The sequence below is a fragment of the Gastrolobium bilobum genome, unplaced genomic scaffold, assembly GCF_033153095.1.
Source record: "Gastrolobium bilobum isolate Gb01-03AN ecotype WA unplaced genomic scaffold, APGP_CSIRO_Gbil_v1 utg1204, whole genome shotgun sequence".
NCBI lineage: Eukaryota > Viridiplantae > Streptophyta > Magnoliopsida > Fabales > Fabaceae > Gastrolobium > Gastrolobium bilobum.
Window position 1 is genome coordinate 144,200 of NW_026895683.1, and position 9,633 is coordinate 153,832.

A 9,633-nucleotide genomic window follows, 5' to 3' on the forward strand; every position below is an offset into this window, starting at 1 on the left:
GTAGGCACCTTCCTCTACGCAAATTATACCTCACTTGGATTTGGATCCTCTCATGTGAAAAAGTGATCATATAGTCATGTTATTTGATCACAACTATTTAAAAATCATACACTTTTTTCTTTCTTATCTCATTATCAATGAGTGGTTGTGATCAAATAATATGATCACATAATTACTTTTCCATAAGATAATCCAAATCCGCGTTGGAGTCCTTGCATATGCACACCATCCCTCCTTCGTTGGCGCTATGATGCTCCCTACCATACAAATGTCCAACAACAATGGAAAGAAATAGTCTGAGGCAACTTGTTGCCCAAGTAAATCTGCCCTATACTAGGGACAATATAGTAATTCTGGCCACCCTCCAATGAAAAAGACCATTGAAGTTGAGCCAAATGTCACACTCCATTTTCTACAGAGACAAGATATCGTGCATCCATCTTTGTCTAGTTCATTGCATTCGACCAGAATAATAGCTCATTAAAATCAAATAGGCTAATCGTTACTCAATTCTCCACTAATCCAAGTCGACATTTCATCAAAATTCATTTGAATTTCTTTTGATAATTTATTTCATCTTTTTCTTTTCGGTATATTAAAGAAGTAGACTTCGCAAGTGCTTGACCATGGACCTACTCCCCACAAAAGTTCTTGCGGATTCAAATTTCTTATTGTGTCCCCAATCCACACATTAAAATAATTATAAATAAACATGGGGCAAAATAAACTTACACTGGTGTAACAATAATAAGTCTTACACCCTAAAATATTTATTTATACAAAGGAAATATGATACAAACTCATTTTTAAATATTTAAACACGAAGGAGCTTTCACATACACACTCGTTCATGATCCTTACAATTAACTAAAGCCTCTATTTATCGACATAAAGTGAGGCTTCCGGACTTGAATCATAACAACTAATATTTTCTTTTCTGAGTCGGATGCCCATTGTGACATCAGTTTTAAAAGAAATACTCTTTTATAGTACAAGACAATAAATCCAAATAATAAGTATCTAATACAAACATAAGAACTACCCTTGTCCACACTAATAATTTACTTTGCTTGCCACTAAAGATAAGGTTTTCTTCCGCCTACACTATTAAGGATGCTTGAAGATAACATTCTCCTGACACATATCTTTACTATTCTGCTGTCAAAGATGACTGAAGATAAGATTTTGCTATTAAAGATGTCTGGAGATAAGATTCTCTAACAAACTATGTTGGCTAGGAAATCTGATCCTATACCTATCATCTGTAGTATGCCTTCCAATTGTATCTAAAGAATCTCAAGAAACTAGGGTATATATATCTTCATCTTCTTTCTCTTCTTGCTCTTTTAACAACTGGCGTATTTCTTTTTGATAATCTAATATTTCTGCTAACTTGGTCTTGAGCACATTTACTGTTATAGTTTCTTCTTGGCTTTTTAGCAAAGCCTCAGTTGTCAACGGATTTGTCTGGTCAACTACATACATCGTTTAAACCTGTACAGGCATAAAACCTGATTCTATGCTAGCTTCTTTATTTCTTAGAAGGGAGCAAGTACTTGTGTCACCCGTTTTTTAGGCTGGGAAACTTGAGATTCCTGTTGTAATTGACTTAATTCTTGCTGTAATGAAAAAAACTGTTAAAGAAGCCCCCTATCTCTCTCTCTCTCTCTCTCTTCATTAAGGTTTCTAACTATTTTGACCAAGACTTAACAATGATCACAGAAAAAGATTTTTGACTGGCTACTTGAGGCTTTATTATATGACAAAGGTTCTGAGAAATATCTAAGGGATGGATGAATATGAAAATATAGGACCAATAAATGATCTTGCAGCTGAACATGCTTCTTCTAGTGAATTAAAATCTTTATACTTTGGATTTTTGAAATTTCTAGTTGATTCTACAACCTCTATCTATGAATTGAAGAGCCCTGGGAAGTTATCTTCAAATACTACATAAAATCGAAATCTTTCTTGTTTTTTGTTAGAATTATAGGCTAATGCATTCATACTTGCTATAAAACGTTTTCCATCTTTAGGTTCTTTATTATAGGAGATCCACAGGTTATCTAAAATGCATTTTTGTTCTTGAGAAAAGGTTTGTCTTGGTAGAGGTCTAAAAGATATATTTGAATTTGGAAATATCTGTAGATTAACATTACCGAAGTTTAAACTATTTGGGAACTAAACTACAGATTTCTGATGTAAATTTTGTTCTATTGATCTTCGATAGAGATTATGTTCTAAGATACACTGCTGTTGTTCTTGGTTAAATACAAATTGGGTGGAAACCAATGGTTAAGATTAGTTGTAAGACTTATTATTCTTATGTCGGTGTAAGTTGATCCTATCCCAATAAATATTTGTATCAGCAATAAATAAAATTAGGGAGAGTAACATACCTAAAATTATTTGCAATAAAAAAGAATACATAGAAGACAACTGATGCCACGACCCAAATTTTAGTCATGACCAGTGCACAGACTACCATCAAATAGCCTAACAAGCCTAACTATCTCAGTGTTATATTTAACAAAAATAACTCAAATCACATTATACATATAAGGTTTATCAAGTTTACAACACAACCTGCTTGTAGAAATAATGAAAAGCCTCTAGAACATAATAAACGTTCAAAGTATATAATAACAATTTATAATTTACTTCAGCCTATATGAATAAAGTGTCAGGCTTACTATTTGAAAGCAATAAGACTTGCTAGGTCAAATTGGATGAGAGAACTCAAATGCTATATCCTTGCCTTTATCTGAAAATATATAACCACGATTTGGGTGAGTTGCAATGCAACCTTTGAGCAAATAACGAGAGCTATAAAGAGCAGGACTTCGCAACATATAAAATTAAATTTAATTCAAACTAAAAGGATGAAAAAAAATGTCAAGCTATATCACTCAGTTTATATGAACAAAAATAAATCAATATTTTACTATATTACCCCTGGTTCCTCGCCTTTAAATATAATCATAACAATGTCAAGTTCTTTGCCTGCATTAAATCAAAAATAGGCTCCCCACCGTTACACAAGTCGTAGTTCACCAAAGCTAACATCTATTGTTGTTACCATACAATGTTTTGATTAAGTCACACCCGAAAATCAATTTCAAAATCATAGAACATTATATCAGTAATTACCTATGTAGTAAGTGTTGAATTGGTCAACTATAACTTAAGTCACTTAAAAACCTAATCACTTAGATATTTTCTCTATTTCTCTTCATCTTTCTCATTGGAGAATAGCCCCAAAACCGTGAGCAATTGATATAAAGCTACAAAACCTAGTTTGAGTTCTAGTCAATGTAATTAAGAAGTTCCAAAACCAAAAGTGCTTAGATTCTTTCCAAGAACAAACCCTAACAAACATTTTCCATAGAGGAGCCTTGTGGAGAGAGATCCGTCCTCTCAATGCTTGAGGATATTCTTGGATTTTGAGCTTTTGGAGGGTGTTAGAGCTCATTGAAGCTTGGAAAATCCTTTTCTGTTCAACCTAAAAGGATTTATGGTAAGTAAACACAACTCATTATAAGTTTTCATGAAGATTTGACAAATCTAGGTTCTTGAAGAATAGTAACTCGTGAATAATAATTTTGGGTCTTTGGATGGATTTTGATCATGTGTTGTTTCTGTTAGTATGTAGGTATCCTAGAGATAATTTGAGAGTCAGATGGACCTATGTACTCCTTTATTGTTATGAATAAACTTATGAATAAAAGCATTCTTTATCTTGTTACATATTGTATGTCTCAAATATTATATGTTTATATTGAATGAGTAACCGGATAAAGCCCTTTGAATGAAACAAGTGTCACATTGAGGATCTGTGATAGGGATCACGATCATAAGGGCTCAATGACACCAACTTTCATTTCCAGAAATATGTTCCTAGTCTAGAGACACTGAGAATGGGCATTGGTGATCTCAAATAAAACTAACATGACTCAGCTACTTGCATGAAGATGCAAGGTAGAGTCCTCATGAGCTGCAAACATGGAGATGTCTTAACTGACTCGTGGGTGGACCTATTGAAGAATAGCTCGCACTGAACTAACCCACCAAGATACACTACAAGAAAATCTCACAACTAGTATCAATAGGTAATGTCTCTTGTTATTTATGTGTGTCTTTCCTTAGACCTGACGTTGTCACATAAACCTATGCTCTAGAAGACTTGCTTTGATTATTTACTTTGTTTGCCTGAAACATGGAGACTTGTATATCCACTCTTGGGCATGCCATTTATGAGACTCGGGAATCTATAGACCAATGGAACTAGAATGACATTTATGAGACTCGGGAATCTATGTATAGTAAAGGGGAGTCATGAGATGACCCGCTTTTTAGAGTCTGTAAATGAAGATTCCTTATTCCGGTAAAAGCTAAACCTAGACTACAGGGGTTGATACGGTTCCTTGCCCAAGGTCAATGGGACGGAGAACCGAGACAAAATGACAATTCACATGGTAACCAAATAGGTATAACAGGATTGATCATTCGATGAACTCGACTAGCTCTGAGACAACAAAATAGTGCTATTGCTCTATGTTGTCATTAGATGGATTGGGCCTAATGCGCCTAAACTCATTTATGTCAGTGGCTGTGTTGGGCCTGGTGGGTCACACACAAACACCTTAAGTTATTTTGAATTCTAGCATATGTGATTTGGGATCAATAAGGGTTAATGGGCCTAAGTTGGTAAAGCCCACATGTTGGGACAAGTGAGTGAATGTGGCATCATGGGGCAAGAAGAACTTGATCCATGATGCAACCTAATTAATTTAAATGTTAAATTAATAGAATTAATTTGAATTCTAATTTTGAATTTTGAATTAGAATTTAAATATAGTCATTAAATTACATTTAATGAAAATGGAGAAAATTAAAGAAAGTGTATAAATTAAGAAAACCAATCAATTAGATTGATTGACCAACTTCAGGAAGCCAATTAATTAGATTGATTGACCAAAATTAAGAAAAAAATATTAATTAGATTAATTGGCTAAAATTGAGGAAACCAATCAATTGGATTGATTGGATAAAATTAAGAAAATTATCCAATGAGATTGGGAGTTGATTAGGGCGCTAATTTGACCTAGTTTTTAGGTTAATTATGCGCCACATATATAGTCCCCTTCTTTCTAATTTTCTAAACACTTATTCTCTTATTTTCTCCATCAAAATCCTAGCCAACACACACTAGTGTGGCGGCTATCTCTCCCTTTCTTGGAGTCACCGTAGGCGCCATTCACCTTCTTCTCTTCTATTGAGTCTAGCGACCTCTATTAAAGGATATTGGGTGTTTGAAGAATCGTTCTTCTCTTAGTGCCCGTTTGGAAGGGCTTTTATTTCCAAAAAAGTTGCTTTTTAAAAAAAAAAAAAAAGTCCTTTCGAGAATTTTTAGATGTTTGAATAACACTTTTTAAAAAAACAAAATTTAAAACAAAAGTTAAAATGCTGCTTTTTTTTAGCCAGTAGTTGGTTGTTTTAAAAAAAAAAAATTAAAATGCATAGAACATATTTTGGATATTTTGGTGCTTGTTTGGTTACTAACTTTTCATGTGCAAATAAAGGAAGATGATGGTCAAGGTGCCAAGATTAAAATTTTAATTTTTACAAATTGTTGTAATTTAATTTTAGGTAACAAGTCTTGTATGCTTTGTCTTTCTTTTACTCATGTGTGAATTCTTTTCTCACCTCACTCCCCCCAAATGCAACTTGGGATTTCTTGAATTAATTTGTAATTAGAAATTAGGCTAGTGGCGTTTTAAGCATGGAGGAGCCATGACATGAGCTGTCGAACTCGTACAAATTAACAAAATCAGGTTTATTAAAATTTTATAGTAAAGCGTCAACTTGAGTCGTCTCTCAATGAGTTTGCAAGGAACTTAATCGCTCAATTATAAAAATAAAAATAAAAATAAAATAAAAACAAAATGAAAATGAAAACTAAATAAAATAGAAACTAAATGAAACAAGAACTAAATAAAAACGAGAATCAAATAAAAATTGAAACCAAATAAAAATTGAAACCAAATAAAAATGGGAACTAAATAAAAAGAGAAACTAAAGAAAAATGGAAACTAAAATGGAGGGTTTGAATATGATTGTCAATTTAAACATAAATGAAAAATAAAATAAAAAAAGAGAATAATCAAATTAAAAGCAACAAACTCAAGAATGATATCCATCATTGGACAAATAATTACCAAATCGTGGTTGACCCCAAGCGAATTGGAATCCCTACATTAGCTTAGGAACCCCTCTCTAGACGATCGTCTAGCGTTTGGTCGAATACGGCGCGTCTACTTGCGCAATCGCTAAATATCAACCCGTTCAACTTAAGTTCGTTGGGTTAATCAACCTAACCATTAAATCTAATGGTTAATCTCTTTCCCAAGAACGCAATCGCGTATGTCAACCATTAATATGAATTTGTTCCCACAAGAAAGTGAAAATGACCCCATAAAATCAATGCCCCACACATCAAATAATTCAACTTCTAATATGTGATTAAGGGGCATTTCTTTCTGTTTGGTTAAGTTACCTTCTCTTTGGCATTTATCACATTGTTTGCATATTGAAGTGCATCTTTAAAAAGAGTTGGCCAGTAAAAACCTGATTGTAGTATTTTGGATGCAGTTCCGATTCCTCCTAAATGGCCTCCATATGGAGAGGAATGACAGTGAAAGAGGATTTGAGTTTGCTCTTCTTCCGGAATGCACCTCCTTATCATTTGGTCTGCACATCTTTTGAATAACAGAGGTTCATCCCAGAGGTAGCTCCTACAATCATGAAAGAACTTCTTTTTATGCATCCTGCTTGCTTCATAGGGTTCTAGTCTTGTTGCAAGAAAGTTAGCTAGCAAACTAAGGAACATCCTTGTCATGGATAACAAACAATTATTCATCAGGGAACGTCTCCTTCATGGGTAGTCCAACTTCAGTGTGTTCCAATCTGGATAAGTGATCTGCAATTTGATTTTCACATCCTTTTCTCTCCTTGATTTCCAGATTTAACTCTTGTAGCAGTAGAATTCATCTTATTAAATGTGGTTTTGCCTCTTTCTTGGCAAACAGGTATCTGAGAGCTGCATGGTCAGTATGAATAGTGACTATTGATCCTAAAATGTATGGCCTGAACTTTTCACAAGCATATACTACAACCAGTAGCTCCTTTTCAGTGACTGTGTAATTCACTTGAGCTTTATTTAAAGTTTTGCTGGCATAGTATATTCTACGAAAGAGCTTGTCCTTCCTCTGAGCCAGAACTACCCCAATAGCTTGATCATTTGCATCACACTTTAACTCGAAGGGTAAGTTCCAGTCCGGAGATTGAATAACAGGGGTAGTAACTAACTTGCTTTTTAAAGATTCAAAAGCTTTCAAACAATCAGAGTTGAATTCAAATTTAACATCTTTTTCAAGCAGATGACATATGGGTCTAGCTACTTTGGAGAAGTCTTTAATGAATCTTCTGTAGAAATCAGCATGCCCAAGAAATGATCTGAGAGTTTTAACACTGGCAGGGGGTGGCATCTTTGCTATAGCTTCTACCTTAGCCTGGTCTACTTCTAATCCGTTCCTAGAGATTTTGTGTCCTAAGACAATTCCTTTTTTGACTATAAAGTGGCATCTTTGCAAGACTTCTTCCAAGTTAACCAAATAGTGATCATATGACGTTCCCAAAACTGAGAAGTCATCCATGAAAACTTCCACTCCTTCACCTATTAAATCTGAAAAAATAGAAAACATACACCTTTGGAACGTTGGTGGTGCATTGCATAACCCAAAAGGCATCCTTCTGAAAGCAAACTTTCTGTAGGGACAAGTGAAAGTGGTTTTGTGTTGATCTTCTGGTGCTAGAGCAATTTGGTTATATCCAGAATAACCATCAAGAAAACAGAAATACTCCTTACCTGCTAGGTGATCTAACATCTGATCTGTGAAAGGAAGTGGAAAGTGGTCTTTCCTTGTGGCAGCATTGAGTTTTCTATAGTCCTGACAAATTCTCCATCCTGTGACTTTTCTAACAGGGATCAGCTCATTTTTTGCATTTAGCTTTACAGTTATGCCCCCCTTTTTGGGAACACATTGAACAGGACTTACCCAATTGCTATCCGAAATAGGATATATGATTTCTGGATCTAACCACTTGATGACTTCCTTTCTCACCACCTCTTTCATAATAGGATTCAATCTCCTTTGATCTTCTACTGAAAAGCTGTTAGGGTCAGTCAATAATATTTTGTGCATACAAAAAGAGGGACTAATACCTTTAAGATCTGCTATGGTCCAACCAATAGCTCCTTGATACTTTTTTAGTTTGCTAATCAGTAGTTCTTCATGTTCTCTGGTGAGGAGTGAGGAGATGATAACAGGAAGGGTGTTGTCGTTCCCCAAATATGCATATTTTAAATGTTGGGGAAGCGACTTCAATTCTAGATCAGAAGGCTGCTCTGCAGATGGTCTTTTGACTTGCTTTTATTTTTCAGTTCTCTGCAAGGGTTCATGTCTTCTTTCTTGTAGATAAGGAATATGTTCCTCCTCTTGTGAACTGTTTTCTTTTTCTATTCCTTCATCATCTTTTTCTGATTCTTCATCATTTGAATTCAATTTGGCATGGTTACCTAACACGACAATCACATAGCATTCTTCCAAATCTTCTTTTTCATCATGGAACTTCATTGCCTTAAATTCATTGAATTTAATTTCATCGTCGCGTACTCTCATGGTGAGCTCCCCTTTCTGTACATTGAAGACTGTTCCTCCAGTTGCAAGGAACGGTCTTCCTAAAATGATGGAAACGTCAACATCAGCTTCATAGTCCAGGATGATGAAATCAGCAGGAAAAATGAACCTGTCTATTTTGACCAACAAATCCTCCACTTTTCCCTCAGGCTTGACCATGGATCTATCCGCCATCTGTAGTGTTACAGTTGTGGGTTTTGCTAGTCCAGTAGCTAATTGTTTGAAAATTGAGGAAGGCATTAAATTGATGTTTGCCCCCAAGTCACACAAGACTTTTCCTTGGTAAGTATTTCCTGTTACACAGGGAATGGTGAAACTTCCAGGATTTGTAGCTTTGGTGGAAGTTTGCCCAAATATTTGCAGCTTTCTTGTGTCATGGTCACAGTTTCATATTCTTCTATTCCTCTCTTTTTGGAGAGAACATCTTTCATGAACTTGACATACTTGGGCATTTGTTCTAGTGCTTCCACCGAAGGTATGTTGATACGAAGTTGCTTTAAGATGCTCAAAAATTTTCCGAACTGCTTGTCATCCTGCTGCTTCTTCGTTCTTTGCGGGAATGGAATTTTAGCTGGTATTTGTTTATTTTGTGGTGGTTTAGTTGCTTGACTTCTTTCAACTTGGTTTTGTTCACCAGCTAGAGTTCTCTTTTCAGGTCCTTGATTTTCTTCACCAGCTTCCTCCATTGGTTCGTCACGTTCCACTTCAGTACTTATGGTTGCGGCCTTGGGAGTGGTTAAGGTTTGTGTAGAAATTCTCCCACTCCTCAAGGTGACTTCTTTGATCTATTCTGGAAGGGATTTTGAGGGAACGTTAGTGTCTCTTGGTAGTTTACTGGGTGTTCTGGTGTTGAGGCTAGCAGCTATCTGTCCCA